This window comes from Chelonoidis abingdonii, chromosome 10, assembly GCF_003597395.2.
Source record: "Chelonoidis abingdonii isolate Lonesome George chromosome 10, CheloAbing_2.0, whole genome shotgun sequence".
In the NCBI taxonomy this organism is placed as follows: Eukaryota; Metazoa; Chordata; order Testudines; family Testudinidae; genus Chelonoidis; species Chelonoidis abingdonii.
This window is the reverse complement of record NC_133778.1, coordinates 22829460-22847059: the sequence shown is the minus strand read 5'-3', so window position 1 is coordinate 22847059 and position 17600 is coordinate 22829460. Positions and strand designations below refer to the sequence as shown.

Genomic DNA, 17600 nt, shown 5'->3' with positions numbered 1-17600 from the left:
TTTGCAAAATAGTTTTTCTTTAAGTAAATGAGCTATGGAGGGTGTGGTTTGTCATGAAAGGTTACTGGCACTCTTTTGGGGTAACCTGCATAACTCTCTCAGTTTTGCTGGTTATCATGAATAAAGCAGCCATTCTGATCTCATGCTAGTAAGAACTCTGCATATGCCCGCCTATCTATTAGATTCACATTTAGTGAGGGCGGCTACCAAAACTGACTCCTGAGGACTCATCAGCTCATTGTCACAAGGGAATTCAGAGTATTAACTATAGGGAGGAAGTTTAAATGAATTATGCTGTTGCTGTCTCATTTGTATTTTGGCTTAAAGTGTCAGTTCTTGATCCCTTTATCATGTTACAATAGTGTGTTTCAAAGGTTGACATGCAGAACTACTTCCCTGACTCCTTTACTATGCTTCATACTGTGATTATAAATGGTGGACACAAGTCTATATGTGATTTTAACATAACACTTCAGCCCGAGTATATATTAAAAACAGAGGTTAAAAGTACAAATGAGCTGAATGTATAGAATGCACTTGAGCACGTAACAGAAGGAAAAATATCAGATACAGGGGAAATACTTCAAATATATTTTTATTACTTGAAAACAATTAGCAGTCCTTCCCTAAACCTATTTCTGTAAGGAATTTTGTCAGTATTGTGTGGTGGATGAAATAAATGGGAAACAGTTTGTGCATCCTGAAAAATGCAAGGCCGCAATCCTGCTAGGTGCTCTATGTGAATAACCATCCCCCTCCTCCCCTCACTTATTATGGCTTTCTTCTCCAAGCTGAATACAAAAGCTGCTAATCCCTCAGATAAGTGATGCAAGGGGATCTGTATCCCTGTGTTTCCATGGAGATGCTATGTGTACCACTCAGGAGGGTGTGTGTCACCCACCTATAAAAACTCCTATATCTCAAGGACACACTCCTAAATTGATAAATATTTTTCTTAAAGGTGTATTTATGCCTCCAATTGCTGAAACCAGATGTGCTGAACCTTTTCTTTTTCTGATGGAAATCGGGGAATTTTTTAAATGCCAAGCTTGAGGCAAGATTTCACTTCTTACATATGTTATAGACAAGCTAAAACAACCAAAGTTTGCTTGCAAAAATATTTAATTTACTGTTATATATTCTGTTTAAAACCTATTAAATAATTTACAGTTCCTCTTCAATTATAAATGACATAAGAATTACCAAATTATTTTGATTCTATGGTTTCATTGGGTTTTGGTGCATCAGTGATACATTTAGGAGCTGGGGATGACCTGACTCAGCTTATTTATTCATTTGTCATTTTTATGCTAAGTTGATTAAAAAGGGTTTAAAATAATATGCTATGGAGATTGGGTGCTTTATTGGATTACATGCTTTACTCATGGAGGATTGTTGTAAGAATCCAAGTGAAGTAAGCTGGCCATCCTATTTCAGACCCAACTGAATAATAATCAACAGTATCATGGCAAGAAAAGCACCATACACCATCATATTTGACCATTTCATCTGAAAAGGGTAGAACAGAGTAATTTAATAGTTTCTTAGATTATAAAGCAGAAGGAACCTTTGTGATCATATAGTCTGACCTCCTGTATAACACCGGGTTTAGGACTTCCCCTGAATATATCCAGTCTTGATAAAAATTGTGGGTTGGTAAATTGTTCCAGTGGTTAATTAACCATTTTAAAGTTGTGCCTCATTTCCAGTTTGAATTTACCTGGTTTCAATTTCTAGTCATTGGATCATGTTGCAGCTTTGTCTGTTAGATTGAAGAGCCCTCAAATATCAAATATTTGTTCCCATGCCTTAAAGAAGTTTATTACATGAACACTATTGACTTTGATAACCAAACTTGTAATCTCAGCAGAAAAAATATGAAGTTAGTTTGACAAGATCTATTGTCCATTAACCCTTATTGATTAGCATTAATTGTATTACCTTCGTTTACTTCTATATTAATTGAGTCCCGTATCTGCTGCTCCATTATTTTATCCAGGATTGGTGGCAGGCTGACAGACCTATAAATATCCGGGTCATCCCATTTACCCGTTTAAAATATTGGCACATTAGCTTTCTTTCAGTTCTATGGAACTTCCCCAGTGTTCCAAGACTTATTGAAATCAATAATAATGGTCCACATAGCCTCTTAGCCAGCTCTTTTAAAACTCTTGGATGCAAGTTATCTAGGCCTGTTGATTTAAAAAGAGTGTTAAAAAAATTTAAGGATCATGTCTCTCTAATATTTACATCTTCAGTCCTATAGATTTTCCTATAGATTAGAAGTGAATTTTTTTCACTATTATTCTTTACCTCTTGCAAGTAGCTAGGATTATTTCTACAGCACATTCAGTGCTGATGTAGCAGACCACTTCCAAATCTTATTACAACTAGGGATGGTGGGAAATTGCCCAGTGTCTCTCTTATCAGAACATCGCTGAGGTGTTCTTTTGTGTTCACTGTGCCCATTTTGGGATCTCTAATTAGCAAGGGAAAAGAGCAATACAGTTATCCTGAAATGTGCAGTTATTGTAGTGCTTATTTTCCCATTCCCCAGAGCACAATAGCTTTTACATCAAGGGTAACACCATAGCTGAAAGCTTTTAAGGTATGTCTATGTGATTTCTAGCTTGAGGAGATATAACCAGGCTAGCTCTGATTGATCTAGAGGGCTAAAAATAGAATGTAGTTCCCATGGCAGGAGGGGCTAGCTGCTCCAGGTACATACCTAAGATCTTGGACAGGTACATGTTTGGACCAGCTTGTTCCTTCCATTGTTCGTGTGGCTGCAGCTATTCTCTATTAGCCCGCTAGCTCGATTGGAGCTAGCCTGGTTATGTCTCCTCAAGCTGGGAATTACTCCCCCAGCTCAAAATGTAGACGTACCCTAGGTGCATAAGCATAGTTTTCTAGCAATACTTTACGTTCACAGCCAGCCTCTGTTCCCTCTAGAGCTCCCGAGCAGTGGTTCCCTGTACCACTAGAATGGCTCTGAAACCTTGATTCTTCTGTTTTTTTCAACTCCTGATCTGTGATCTACTTTATTTTATCTGCTGACTATTCAGACTACTTGTTGAGGTTCATAACACTTCTGCTTTATGCCTGTACTGAAAGCAAATAGATATTTGTGAAAGAGAAGAGTTACATATTTCAAAACATGCAGGGTTTGTTATGCCTAGAGGAAGAATAACCCAGCTGTTCATTTAGATTAGATTTGTGAATTTAGTACATTGAATAAAAGAAATTTATGTTTCCAGCAAGGCTGGCTTGCAAATCTAGCACCAGAATTAAGGTCACCAAACTTTAGGGAACATTCCCTTATCCAGTTTCATAAATAAACTTCAGATTAGATCTCACTCTTCAATAAATGTTGTTAAACAACATGATAGCAGTGGGGGCAGGAATAATTCTTACTATTTGCGCCTGGTTAGCAGATTCTGACTAACTCTTTAAGATGCAGGACTTGCTACCATGATCCAGGCCTTTGTCAACTCCAGCCAGTATCACTGCAGTGTACTTTACCTGGAATTTATGCCTTTTATCAATCTGGAAACTTAATGAGGTGCCGAATGCAATGTCCAGCATGTTAAACAATGTTTCTCCAGGGGAAACTCATCATCCAACCTCTGTGACCTACAGTGGCTACCTACAAGTTTCCAGATTAGGTCAAAACTAACATTTTAAATTCAAAGTCCTAAATAATTTGGGACCTTCCTACTTGAGAGCTCTCTCCCTGTGCCACGTGGAGGTGCTTGAGCTGGAAGCCCTGTCATTTAAAAGAGGGGGTGTGTGGGGTACGGTATTCTCCTGAGAAGCCTTCAGCTTCTGAACTAAGCCCCTTGCTCCCCTTTTCCCCCCTTCCTGTAAATTGACCTTCAGGTCATGCTGTAAGGTATATCTGTTTTCTTGAGCTTTTGCAGGGGGAGGGTTTGGTAGCACGTAGGTCTGTGCTGACGGATGGCAGCTGAGTAGAGGGCAGAGTTTTGTGGCTGCTGTTAGGTAAGCTACTAATTTTTATCTTCTTGCGATTTATGCCAGGGCCCTTCAGGCTTTGAATGGAGGAACCTTTTAATTTTAGTATGAATCTAAAGAAATAAGAATCTATAAACAAAAGAAGATCTTTGGTATGGAAACCTTGAGGACACTAGAGCTGAGATCTTTCAGCCTTCCATTGCATCCTGTTACTGCTTTTCTTGGACAGTTGAAGAATAAAAGTGACCCTGTCTTCATTTTTGATTCTGTTAGAGTATCTGGAGCTATTCGATCCATTTCCCAGGACTCCAGTCATCCAGAGGATGGCCTGAAAAGCTGGCCTTGGGAGACTTTTAAGAATTACAAATGGGAGCAAATGGAGCACTTAGAACAGGGATGGGCAAACTTTTTGGCCCAAGGGCCACATCTAGGTATGGAAATTTTATAGCGGGCCCTGAATGCTCATGAAATTGGGGGTTGGGGTGAGGGCTCCGGCTAGGGGTGCGGGCTCTGGGGTGGATCCAGAAATGAAGAGTTTAGGGTGCAGGAGGGTGCATCGGGCTGGGATGGAGTGGTTTGGAGGGCAAGAGGGAGTCAGGGATGTAGGCTCCGAGTGGCACTTACCTCAAGTAGCTCCTGGAAGCAGCGGCATGTCACCTCTCCAGCTCTATGCGGAGGCATGCCCAGGCACCTCTGCGCACTATCCGGTCTACAGGCACCACCCCTGCAGCTCCCATTGGCTGTGGTTCCTGGCCACTGGGAGCTGTCAGGGAGGTGCTTGGGACAGAGGCAGCGTGCGGAACTCCCTGGCTGCCTCTATGCATAGGAACTGGAGGGGGGACATGCTGCTGTTTCCGGGAGCCATGGGGAACCACGGCAGGCATGGAGCAGGGCAACCCCCCGATCCCACTCCCCAGCAGGAGCTGGAGGGCCATAGTAAAACATCTGAAGGGCCAGATGTGGCCCCCGGGCCATAGTTTGCCCACTCCTGACTTAGAATAATAGAGCACTGTGGAGGGGCATTAGGAGGTAATTGGAGGCTTATTTGTTACCAGAGGAGCTCTGATGTTCTATTAAACTCTCTGCTCTATGCATTTTTAAGGAGAAATAGACCCAAGAGGGACACGTCCACTGAAGGCTGCCTCCACCACTTAACACTTGCACTGCCCAGGCAGAGTGGGTGAGTGAGGGGGCACAATTCTGCAGGGGAAGGTTCTAGGTTCTTCAGGAGACTGTGAAGTGAGGTTTGCAAGGAGAGACTTGAACCCACACTAGTGTGTCTCCAGTGCTCTGAAATCTCCACAAAACTGCATGGAGGAGCAGTACCTGTCCTCTGTTTGGAGTTGATAGATTTGACTTCACCCAGTCACACAGAATTCTATGTCAAGCCTGTTCTCTTAGGCTTTGTGAGTGCTGGAGGTGAATTTCAACTTTGGTGCCTTCCACATGAAAAGCCTATATTTAAATATAAGTAGTAGGAACTCTGCCACTATACATGAAATCATGGGTTTGTTACGCAGCAAGAGTAAAAATCTGAGGAGCTATGCAAAGTCCTCTGCAACATGTAAGCCCCTTGGTGGGACTGTACAGGGGTGTGCATACACACACAGAGCAACTATATCTGTTCTCTCTCTGTGGATCTTTGTTGAACTGCTTGATAAGTAAGGGCTAGGTTCTGCTACCCTGAGCCACCCTGAACAGTACCTTAATGAGACTTCTTGCAGAGTCAAGTGCTACTAACATGAACAGGGGTGGCAGAATTTGAGACCCTAGGTGATATCATTATTACAGGGAGTTCCAACCTATACACCAAAAGAAAGAAAGAAATATATAAATGAAAGCTCTCTGGACCCTTGTGCCTGCCTGGAACCTATCGACTTTAGTTACATGCATCTAATTGCAGGACTAGGTTTAAATGAAATGATTAGTTTTAGTATTATAACACTGTGCTTGCCTTATGGAAACCTTATTTCCAGAAAGCATTTCCAGTTGGAATTTTAAAGTGCTGCTCTTTTTTCTCCTCCGTAATTTGTCCAACAAAATTTCTAACTTTCCTCAAGGTTAGGACTGAGCAGGTTGAACAACGCTGGCATTAGGTTTGTTTGTTTGTTTTTGACACAGCAAATAAATTGTGTCAAATATTTTGCTCTTGAGTTTCCCTTCTCTTTTTTTCTCCCCATCCTAAATTCTAGTGCTCTGATGAAATTCAAAGGGGTTTTAGTGCTAGTGGGGTAGAGGAAAGCAGACAAGCCATTATAATTTTGTCTCCTGTTGAATTTCTCCAGTGGGGACTATTCAGTATCTCAGAATTGTTAGGTCATTGTCTGCATCCTGCCTGCATTCTTCTGTTCCCTCAGGGTGGCCTTTCTGGGGAATGACATTTCCTCCCCTTTTGATGAAAGGCTCACTACAAAGCCATTATTAAGCTCCTGATGACATTCCTTCCTCTGTGTCTTTCCTTCTTTTGTGTCTAGCTGGTCCCTGGGTTTGTTGAGAAGCCCACTGTAAATGCTGCTATCACTCCCCAGGATACACTTCCCCTTCCCTCCCCTTCATTCATACATAATATAACGTATGTCTAGAGTCCTTGCTTTTTCACAATGGTGAGTGTGCGAGAGAATCTGGGTGAAACCCTGTGAACAATTAAATTAGCTAAAGTCCAAATTGTCAAAGACATTGAGGCACCTAAAGATGCAGATAGCAGCCTAGTGGGATTTTTGTAAGGCACCTAGGTTCCTAACTCCCCTTGATTTCAGTGGGAATTAGGTGCCTAGATCCTTCTGAAAATCCTACAAGGCATCTATTTGCATCTTTAGGCACATAAATACTTTTGAAAATCTGCACCAAGTGTTTTTGTGGATCTGCCTGTCTGATACTCTTGTTCTGTTTATTTTTTGTTAGAGAAACATACAGTTTTGTGCCAAACTAGTTTGAGAAAGAACTTTTGTATTGTCTTGACTTAGTTGAACTTTGGACCAAATCCTGCAGTCCTTACTCAGTCTGTACTCAGGCAAACCTTTGAAGACCGAAGGAATTTTGTGTCAGTAGGGATGGCTGGATCTGGGCCATCAACATTAACATCTGTTCTCACAAGCTATTGAATTCTTCAGGTTAGTCCAGGAGTGTGATTTGGCAGCATATACAGGAATGATTGTAGGAGTTGTATCATTCTGTCCTTAAGCCTGATTTTTGAAGGTGCCTGATTTGTGCTGCTTCTCAGTGTCATTACAATCATAAGAATGGATCAGTTGGTTTTGTGTCTTTCTCTTTGCTTTCCTTGTTGTTACTGTCATAGGTATCTGATATTTAAAATCTGCAGAGATAACATTTGTCAAAATTGGCACAAATCTGATAGAAAGTTTTGCCCGTTAATTTATTCTAGTAACAGCAACTATATTGAAAATTGATGAAATCTGTGAAATGAGTCGTTCTAGGATATTATCTGGAGATCGTAAATCTGTTTATGGTTCAGAGTATGAATCCTTCCCTACTAATGCATATCTGTTCCAATTTTGAATTTCAGAAGTTAAATATACTAGTATTTGGTCTAGTGTTTTGCCTCCCTCTCCCCCTTCTCTCTCTTGCTATTAAGAAACAGCTGTAGTCTAGTGGACTTGAGCTCAAGACCAGCATTCAGGAGACCTGTGCTACAATCCCATCTCTGAAACTGACTTGCTGTGTCACCTTGGGCAGGTCACTTAATCTCTGTATGCTCTGGTTTATACAGTTATAAAACCACCTCATCTACTTGCTTTGATTCTTGATGGTTTCCTTGTGTATTACTCCAGAAATGACCACAAAGCAGGGCTGAAAACAGGCAAGTGGTTGTGTGTATTGGGTGTATTTGAAAGCAAATTTCAAACATGAACATTTTTTTCACCTTATAAAATGGTCTGATCCTGCACAATATGCCAGTTTATATATATTGTGCTATTCCACCACACACACAAAATATATAGAGTGGGGGGGGGAGGAGAGAGAGAGAGAAATTTGTCACCAGGCAGTAATGCATAGTGATTGAATGGCAGTAGAACTATCTCAAGTCCATATGTCTTGTCAGTATTTCTGGTGCATCTACCTCTGCTATGTGAAAAAAATGACCAACATGACACCCTTGGGATATTGAATGAGGATTGTGTCCAGGATCTTGATAAACCCAGATGAAAATGATTGTTCTCAAGCATTTCCAGCACTCAGAGCTATTTGAGAAAGAACAGTATACAGTGTGAGTTGTTCTACCGTGCTGAAACTTAAAAGGGACACTTTAGAATCTAACCATCATGATGAGGAGCACTTTTATTCTTTGTAGCTATATACACTGCTCATGATAGCCCCATGGCTGAGCCCCATTACACTGTGCCACAGGATCTTCCTTGAAAATTCTCAATCCACAATCTGCTGGGGAGAAGGGGCAGAAGTGTGAAAGGTTCTTTGGAGAGAGACCAAGTAACCTAAGCCTCTAAGCATTACAAAGACCAGAATTGTATCTTGAATACCACTTGAGCACCTGCAGTAGTTCCAAATAAACAAAATACTCCTTTGCCGTTAAAGTATCAGTAGACTTAACGTGCTTCCCCTGGAAGTACGTTATTTAACCAGTTTACTGATTAAATAAATCACATTGTATTCCATAACCTATGTATTGTTCAGGATGCTTATTTTATCACCATATAATTGAAGGACAGAGGAGACTGCTTTTGAATTATTTTAGATCCCATGTTCCTGGGAAGTGGGAGAGATTAGAATAAGGCTTTTCTTTTAAGAGCAAGATCATTCAGTAAAAATGCTACTAGTGTCTGAGTCCAGGTCTACACTACGCGCGGAAATCGATTTTAGATACGGAATTTCAGCTACGAGAATAGCGTAGCTGAAATCGAATATCTAAAATCGATTTACTCACCCGTCTTCACCGCGCGGGATCGATGTCCGCGGCTCGCCGTGTCGATTCCAGAACTCCGTTGGTTTTGGTGGAGTTCCGGAATCGATATAAGCGCGCTCAGGGATCGATATATCCCGTCTAGATTAGACGTGATATATCGATCCCCGAGCAATTGATTTTAACGCGCCGATACGGCGTGTAGTCTAGATGTGGCCTGAGAGAGATAAGTGGATTTGCAGACTTGTCTTAACTGTACTTATCAAGTTTAGCTCTCAGCATTTAGCAATAAATGTCAGCTCTCCTCACAGAGGCCCTACAGTTCTATAAGGACTTTAGGTGTCTGCCATTAGTGATGCTTTTGCTCTTTTGTTTTTCTTGAAGGAAGCTTCATTGCTATTGACATGTTAGATACATTTGATGTAGTTTAATTTCTGGCTAAAGAAGCATATGAGCTTGGGATTCACATGTGTAGGGTCATTGTCTGACCAGTATTACTGCATTAGTTCTTGACTTCTGACCTGACAATTGAGTTCTATTAGTTTTGGTGGGGGGAGGAGACATTTTGTGTGTATGTGTGGATTCCTTGTAATTATTTCTATTAGTGGTATGATTTAAATGGCAAAATATGGTTGGTCAGAGGTTAAGCTGGGTAGCGTAGAGTTTTTCCACAGCTATCAGTGACTCACTGATCCCAAAGTTTACATACTCAGTACTTCTGACGAAGAGGGTACGTTTGATAATAGAATTTCTTCTATTCTGGTAACCAGCTTAAATCTGAGCCGAAGCAGCCTTTTTCCTCTGAGACAATCAGTTGAAAATTAAGGCCCTGATCCTGCTAACACTTGCACTGAACTCAGTAGGATTGTTCACCTGCTTGAAGTTAAACGTGTGCGTAAGTGTAAGGATTGTGGCCTAAGGAATCATTGTGTCATGGTTATTGTGCAGACCTGGAAATGAAAAGACCCAGGTTCTAAATCTCAGCTCTGATAGGCAAGTCACCTAACTAATGTGAATCATTTTCTCCTTCTATTATATTTTGATAACTTGCCAGATCTACTGTACAGCAGTAGTAGGAAGTTGAATCACTTAACCTTATTTTTAACTTTTTAATCCCTCCCTTTCAGATGGATGGATTCAATTAGATAGTAGAACTTTTCCATCTCTGAAAATCTATGCTCTTTGTTTTGTATCCCTGAGCAAAACTTGGAATCAGGAACATAACCCTTTCATTAGGAATGGCATGCCACATTAGTTGCCCTCTTCTGGGCTGGTGTTCTGGTTACAATGTTTGTCCCACCTTCCTTTTCCATTAGCTAGTATTCTCACTCAAATGTGAAGTAAATCCTAAGGGCAGTGTCAACACGTAGGCATTTTCAACATTAGAGCTATAGTGTCACTTTTTAAAGAAATTATACAAATGTTTTAAATTCATTTTAAAAGGTATTCTTAAGTCTTTGCAATAATTATAGATAAGGATTCTATCAAAAGACAAATTGGGAGTTCAGTAATACTCACATATTTTTCTTCTGTATAGAATATTAAGTATTCCCTGCTCAGAAAAGTCCACAAAAGAGAACCCCACAGAGATGGGTCATGAAAGGACAAAGCATCATTTCATAGTCACAAAAGGTTATGATGGGTCAGCATCTGGTAAACCATTATTTCATTTGTAAGTAAACAATTATATATGATATAGTCAGACCCATGTGTTTTAATCTGTTTTGTAGTAGAAGGTATAGGCCAACATTTTCAAAAATATGCACTCATTGGGGTGCTTTAGTCTTTGGGCGCCCAACTTGAGATGCCTGTGGTGTGATTTTTCAGAGGTTCTGAGCACCTACAGCTCTTCTTGACTGCTGCTGGAATTGTGGGAACTCTTCCCTTCTGAAAACCAGGCTCTATGGGTCTCAAGTTGGGCACCCAAAAAATTGAGCAACACAAATCTGTAGAAACTTTTGAAAAATGTTGGCACTTTGAAAGCATTATTGCTTCCTATAGTGAATAGGATTTCCCTCTCTATGCACCCTCAGTAAGCTGTACACACACTAATTATGAATAGTGACTTTTCCTAAATAGTGTTCTGTACACTTATACTTTTTGTCTTGCATGAAGGCTCTTATGATGGGAAATCGCTGTAAGTTATTGCTTTCTCTTTTTTTACAAAATCTGAAAAGTTAAGATGAATCAGTTCAGTTGGTCTGAATTTATTTATGGGGTTTTTTAACCATGGAAAAACAGTAGTGCTTATAAACACTACTTTACAGTTGGTGTTTTGGTTCCCCTTCTTCGAGACGGTATGTTTCAGTAGAAAGAAGCTCTGAAGTATTCTTCTTTTTGATTTAAAAACATGTCTATAGTCAAATATATGTGGCTCTTATAGGTGCCTTTGAGATCCCCGGCAATTATCTTAAATATTTTCTTAGAGACACAGTGCTGTATAGACCAAATTTAAACCTGAATACAGTGTGGAGACAAGCACTCCTAATAAGAGAGACAAGCAAAACAGCTCAGAAAGCGTGAATCTATGAAGGATTAATCCATTTAAATATACAGTAACATACCAGCGTTATGAACTGACCAGTTAACCGCACACCTCATTTGGAACTGGAAGTACACAATCCAGCAACAGCAGAGATAAAACAAACAAAAAACCCAAATCAAAACAAAAAAGGGAAATACAGTACTGTATGGTGTTAAACATAAAAGTAGCAAAGAATCCTGTGGCACCTTATAGACTAACAGACGTTTTGGAGCATGAGCTTTCGTGAGTGAATACCCACTTCATCGGATGCATGTAGTGGAAATTTCCAGGGGCAGGTATTGTTATATGCAAGCAAGCTGAGATAACGAGGTTAGTTCAATCAGGGAGGATGAGGCCCTCTTCTAGCAGTTGAGGTGTGAAACCAGGGAGGAGAAACTGCTTTTGTAGTTGGCTAGCCATTCACAGTCTTTGCTATCCTGAGCTGCTGATGTCAAATTCGCAGATGAACTGAAGCTCAGCAGTCTCTCTTTGAAGTCTGGTCTGAAGTTTTTTTGCTGCAGAATGGCCACCTTAGGTCTGCTATAGTGTGGCCAGGGAGTTGAGTGTTCTCCTACAGGTTTTTGTATATTGCCATTCCTAATATCTGATTTGTATCCGTTTATCCTTTTCTGTAGAGACTGTCCAGTTTGGCCGATGTACATAGCAGAGGGGCATTGCTGGCATATGATGGCGTGTATTACATTTGGAGCGTGCAGGTGAATGAACCGGTGATGGTGTGGCTGATCTGGTTGTCCTGTGATGGTGTCGCTGGTGTAGATATGTGGGCAGAATTGACATCGAGGTTTGTTGGATGGATTGGTTCCTGAGCTAGATTACTATGGTGCGGTGTGCAGTTACCGCTGAGAATATGTTTCAGGCAGGGCCGACGCTACATTTAGGTGACCTAGGCAATGGCCTAGGGCGCCATAATTTTTGGGGGCAATATTTTGCTGGGGGGGCACGCGGCTCGGGGAACCTACTGCAGTCGTGCCGGCGGAAGGTCCACTGCTGTGGCGGCTCCGGTGGAGCTGCCACAGTTGTGCCGGCGGACGGCGCGCTGGTCTAAATGCTCTGGCGGACCTACCGCAGTCATGCCTGCGGCAGGTCCACCGGAGCCTCTAGACCAGCGGACTGCCCCCAGCACAACTGCGGCAGCTCCACTGCAGCTGCGGGGGGCGGCAAAACGGCCGTCCACCTAGGGCGTCAGAAAACCCTGGCACCGCTCCTGGTTTTAAGTTGGTAGGTTGTCTGTGGGCGAGGACTGGGCTGCCACCCAAGGCCTGTGAAAGTGAGGGATCATTGTCCAGGATGAGTTGTAGATCCCTGATGATGCGTTGGAGGGGTTTTAGCTGGGGACTGTATGTGATGGCCAGTGGAGTCCTGTTGATTTCTTTCTTGGGTTTGTCTTGGGTAAACTACTAAAAACTAAAGGGAAAGCATCATTTTTCTTCTGCATAGTAAAGTTTCAAAGCTATATTAAATCAATGTTCAGTTGTAAACTTTTGAAAGAACAACCATAATGTTTTGTTCAGAGTTACGAACAAGCTCCATTCCTGAGGAGTTCATAACTCTGAGGTTCTGCTGGAATAAATATTACTTAAAGGCACATATTCAGAATTCATTGTTTGTGTATGGCATTTTAAAAGTTGACATACTAGATCAGATCTATGGACCATCAAATCAAGCTTTGGTAGTAGTCAATACATGATTCTTTGGAGGAAGCTGTAACGCCCCATCCCTCCCAAAATACACCTGCCTAGTCTAGTGTGCATTGCTGTACACGGGGAAGAAAAAGATCTGCTTGAACCCTGCAGAGGTCAGTTTACACCCAGAGGAATGAGATTTGGTCCCCCTCATCTTTGTGACACCCTTCCAGTAAGAACACCAGGTTTGTGTGGGACTAAGATGAGTTTGGATCTATAATGGGAGAAATGTAGAGGGAAGTGTATGCCTATAATTAGGAAAAAATACTTTCTTTTGAAAAGTCATGCAGAGCTGTGTATGTTATGGCAACCTGATGCTGCTATTATGGTTGAGATGATAAAGCTGGAACTACCACTGACCGAGTCAAACTTGACTCAGTGAACTGTCTGAAGGAAAAAACTGTCACTGGTGCATGGAAGTAACTGCAGGAGTTCACTGCTGTACTGTTTGTTACAAAGCTTTTATAGTAGAGTTGTTAGAGATGAGCATTTCATTGGATAAAGCCTGAGTCATCAGGCTTGATGTGGAGCAAAGCGGACAGGGCTTTGGGGATGAAATTTGTCCCCAAGCTGGGGACAGCATTCCTCCTCCCCCATAGCCTTTTTTCTAGCCCTCAGGACTCAAAGTGCTGATAGCCTCTCTCTGTCACTGGCCTGTTGTGTTAGGGCCACTGGAAATCCTGTGGCAGCTCTTCTGACCTGCTCCCATTGGAGCCCTCCACACTGGCTTATGTGCAGCTGGTACAGATGCTCCTTGGTGGTATGCAAGGAGTGGAAAGGTGAGGGGTGAATAAAAGTCCTACTGTGCGTACTTCCTGCTAAGTTCTATTTTGCTTTGTCTAAGGTCTCTGAGAAAGACACACTCTGAATCTCAAGGATTCAGTAAACATCGCATTGTGCTTTTAAACTGAGTGAGTGTTTTGGATTAATAAAAGAGAAGATTTGTTCTTCTGTAGGTGAATACAATGGAGAGTTTCCTGATAGTCTGCAGCATGAATACCTTGGGCATTTAGCACAAGAACACAGTTTTGCTATTCATACACATAAGCTCTTGGCACCTTTTAGCTTGTTAGGTGTCTATAATCATTCCTGTATTTAGTTCCTAGTGAAAGGTGACATAGATCAGGAGTTATAGCCAATAGAGACATTGCAACATAAAAGTATTTGTAGTTTAATGTTGTTTGTTAGACGAATAAAACATAGGAATTGAATTTATTAGAGACATAAAGTAAGTATTTATTCATTCAGCTGCATGAAATAAAATCTAATTATCAGGAGAATCTTTGTTTGATGCTTACTTATAGAGGAAGCAGGCTGATTTGTTAGTAAATCTTGCTCTTTTTTTTTTAATAAACAAATTATGGAACAACAAAATAGATAGTTCATGGAAATGTCTTTAGTGGAACCCGCTCCACCACTAACTGAGGAATGTAAATTAGATTCTTTTCTTAATGTTAGGTAAGCATCTTCCTCTAGAAGAAAATATGTCCTCTCCCTGAGATTTAATAAAGCTATAGTTTAAAAAAGATTAACGGCACACTTTTTTGAGCATTTAATATTTGCAAAACTTGAATAAATGTTTTTGATGATTACACTTTGAAATGAAAACTGCCTTATTAAATTGAAATTATATACAAATTTCAGGCTTCATTTTAAAAGCATTACAAAGAAATCATGCAATAGTGACCAAATAAGGAACACCTGGAGTGGTTATGAGCTCATTCTTGGATCAATTTATAATTGCAAATTGCATTGTTTTCTCCTCCATGTATTGTATTGTAGATTAGAGTGATTAGTTGTTAATGTCAGTTAAAATAATCATACCAGTTGCAATAACATCCAAATCCTGCTCGTTTTACATGATTAGTCCCCAGGATTAGATTTGAATTGATTGACTTGATAAACAGATATGAAAAAGTCCTCCATGGAGAGGAAACACTATTTTTCTACAATTTTAAATTGCCTGTATGACACCAACTAAAAACTCTCTGCAATAAACCCTGAAGATTAAGAGCAAGCATTAAAGGCAGCACTCAATGGTCCCAGGAAGGCCCATTATTTTTGTCACCTAAAATAAATTAGTTTGATTCAAGGTACCATTGCCATCAAAAACCACAGCCATTTCACAACTAAAAATAAAGAACTTGTGTGTTTTCCACAGAAGCCAATTGGTGGGCATGTTTTGTAACAAATCTTGCTGCCCTCTCTGGCAAAGACAAAATGATAGATCTTTAGAGCTCCACTGAAGTCAGTGGGACAGATTTACCCCAGCTGAGGATCTGGCCCAGAGTACCTCCATCATTGTGTAGATTGCTGTAGATTCAAAGTCCAAAAATGTCTCAGTTACTGTATTTATTTAAGAAGACTTTAAATGTGAATTCTTTCTAAATTAATGAGTGGTATTGCCAACCTCCAAACATTCCAAAACCATGTGTCCCCACCAAAAATATGAGATTAACTTAAAAATCATGAGATTTTTAAAAAAAAACCACACCACACATTGGGTACTTTTCATATGCCTTCTACTTTCTGAGCCTTCATAGTGCATTTGTTTAATATTTTCAACCACTTCCCCACAACCATGAGGACTAGAAACTTACCTTTTATTTTAATTGAAAGCTGAGATTCCCATTCAATGTTTTGATTACAGACGCTGGGGCTTTAAGAACATAAAGTAAGAATGGCCATACTGGGTCAGACCAATGGTGCATCTCACCTTGTATCCTGTCTTCCGACAGTGGCCAATGCCAGATGCTTCTCAGGGAATAAACAGAACAGGGCAATCACCAAGTGATCCATCCCCTGTCTTGCAATCCCAGCATCTGGCAGTCAAAGGTTTAGGGATAACCACAGCATGGAATTGCATCCCTGATCGTCTTGGTAAATAGCCAGTGATGGGCTTATACTCCATGAATTTATCTAATTTTTTTTAATCCAGTTATAGTTTTGACCTTCACATCATCCCCTGGCAACAAGTTTTACTGTGTTGTGTGAAGTACTTCCTTTTGCTTGTTTTAAGCCTGCTGCCTATTATACAAACTGCTGTATAATTGGCTGCATTCATTTATACTCATTATCATCTGTTGCTTAAAGATTTTCATACCAGCAATATATTAAATTGCAGTATGATGACTCAGGAACAGAAAAATGTGCTGATGAAATGAAAAAAAAAGGCTGAACTAATGTGCTGGGTTCATTGACTTTCTTTCTCCCTATTTTAATCCTAATTAGCATACTAAATGCTGCAATAAATGACTAGCGTAATTTTGCCTGTCATTAAAAGTTTTAATTCATTGCCTTGACAGATTAGCTAAAAACCTTTAATACTAACGTTTAGAGGTTTTGTAATTGTTCCCAATAGAGCCAGTTGGCTCTGAATACGGTGGTTGTATTTCTTTGATAACACTTCAGATGTTATTGAATGGGCTAATGTGGAGGGTGCTGTATATAAGATGGACAATAAAGCGCAAATACTTCAAAAACAGAAAATGTTAATAATGACCTACCTCCTCAAAATACCTATCCCAAGAATGCAAACATTTGTACTTAGTTTTTATACTGCTTACAGAGCAGTATATGCTGCGATTTAATTTAACAGGTAAAGTCATCTAGATCCATGGTGGGATCCTTAAGATACTATGTTACTGAGTATTTGGTTTTCTGGTCAGATCTACAGTGCAAGAAATATGGGTTTGGTTTTCAGATTAGGTCATTGTTTTGGAAGGCACCGTTTTGCAACATTATAGAATTGCACCAACAGTTTTATGCCTGTGTTTCATTCATGCTCTCTACCGGCAAGGCATGAGAACAAAATAGCACACACAAACATGGAGGCCTTATTTGAAAAACAGGCCCTGTGAGCTTCAAGGATTATAAGGAGGTTATATTTTTTGTACTAATTCTCCTGAGGCTTTGGCTTTGGGCTGGCAGTAGGTTTTGGGGCTGCAGTTGCTCCTCCTGGCCACTGGGGCTGCTGTGGTGTTTCTCTGCCTCCCACCTGGCTGATCTCTCCTCCTCCTTCCCGTTACCGGGCAGCATGGAGCTGAGAGGGAAGGCTGGCGCCCTCCTGGTGCGTAGGGTGGAGCTGAGATGGGCCTGACGGGGCACAGGCGGGAGCCCGTGCTGGGGGCTGGGACAGAACGCAGCATTGCCAGCCCAGAGGGCTCCCCGGACCCCTCAGTGACCGGGCTGGCTTCGGGTGATGAGATGTCACCCTGGCTCTGCCCGTGAGGCCTGTTGTTCTTTCCCTTCTGGTCACTGAGCTGTCAGGGTGCGCTCGGCTCGTGCTCCTAGGCTGTTCTCTGCAGTCTGCGGTGTTGGAAACGCACCTTCCTATCAGTGACCCCTGTGAGTCTCCTGTGTTCCCCTGACACCAGCGGCTGGGGCTTCGTGGAAACACCAGATATGGCGAGAGAGGGCAACACTGAAGGAGGGGAATGGAAAGCGGGTCAGAATGTGGGCAAGGCCATCTCTCACCTACCCAGGCTTTCCCTTCTGCCTCAACCCCCCCTTCCCCCCCGGCTCT

The 17600-nt window shown here is 41.3% G+C and overlaps 1 protein-coding gene across 1 annotated transcript in view; it reads left to right on the top strand.

The window, feature by feature from the left end:
* PLCL1 (phospholipase C like 1 (inactive)) overlaps positions 1–17600 on the top strand; it is a 346699-nt gene that overhangs the window by 271624 nt on the left and 57475 nt on the right. The gene's annotated exons all lie outside the window — the stretch shown is intronic.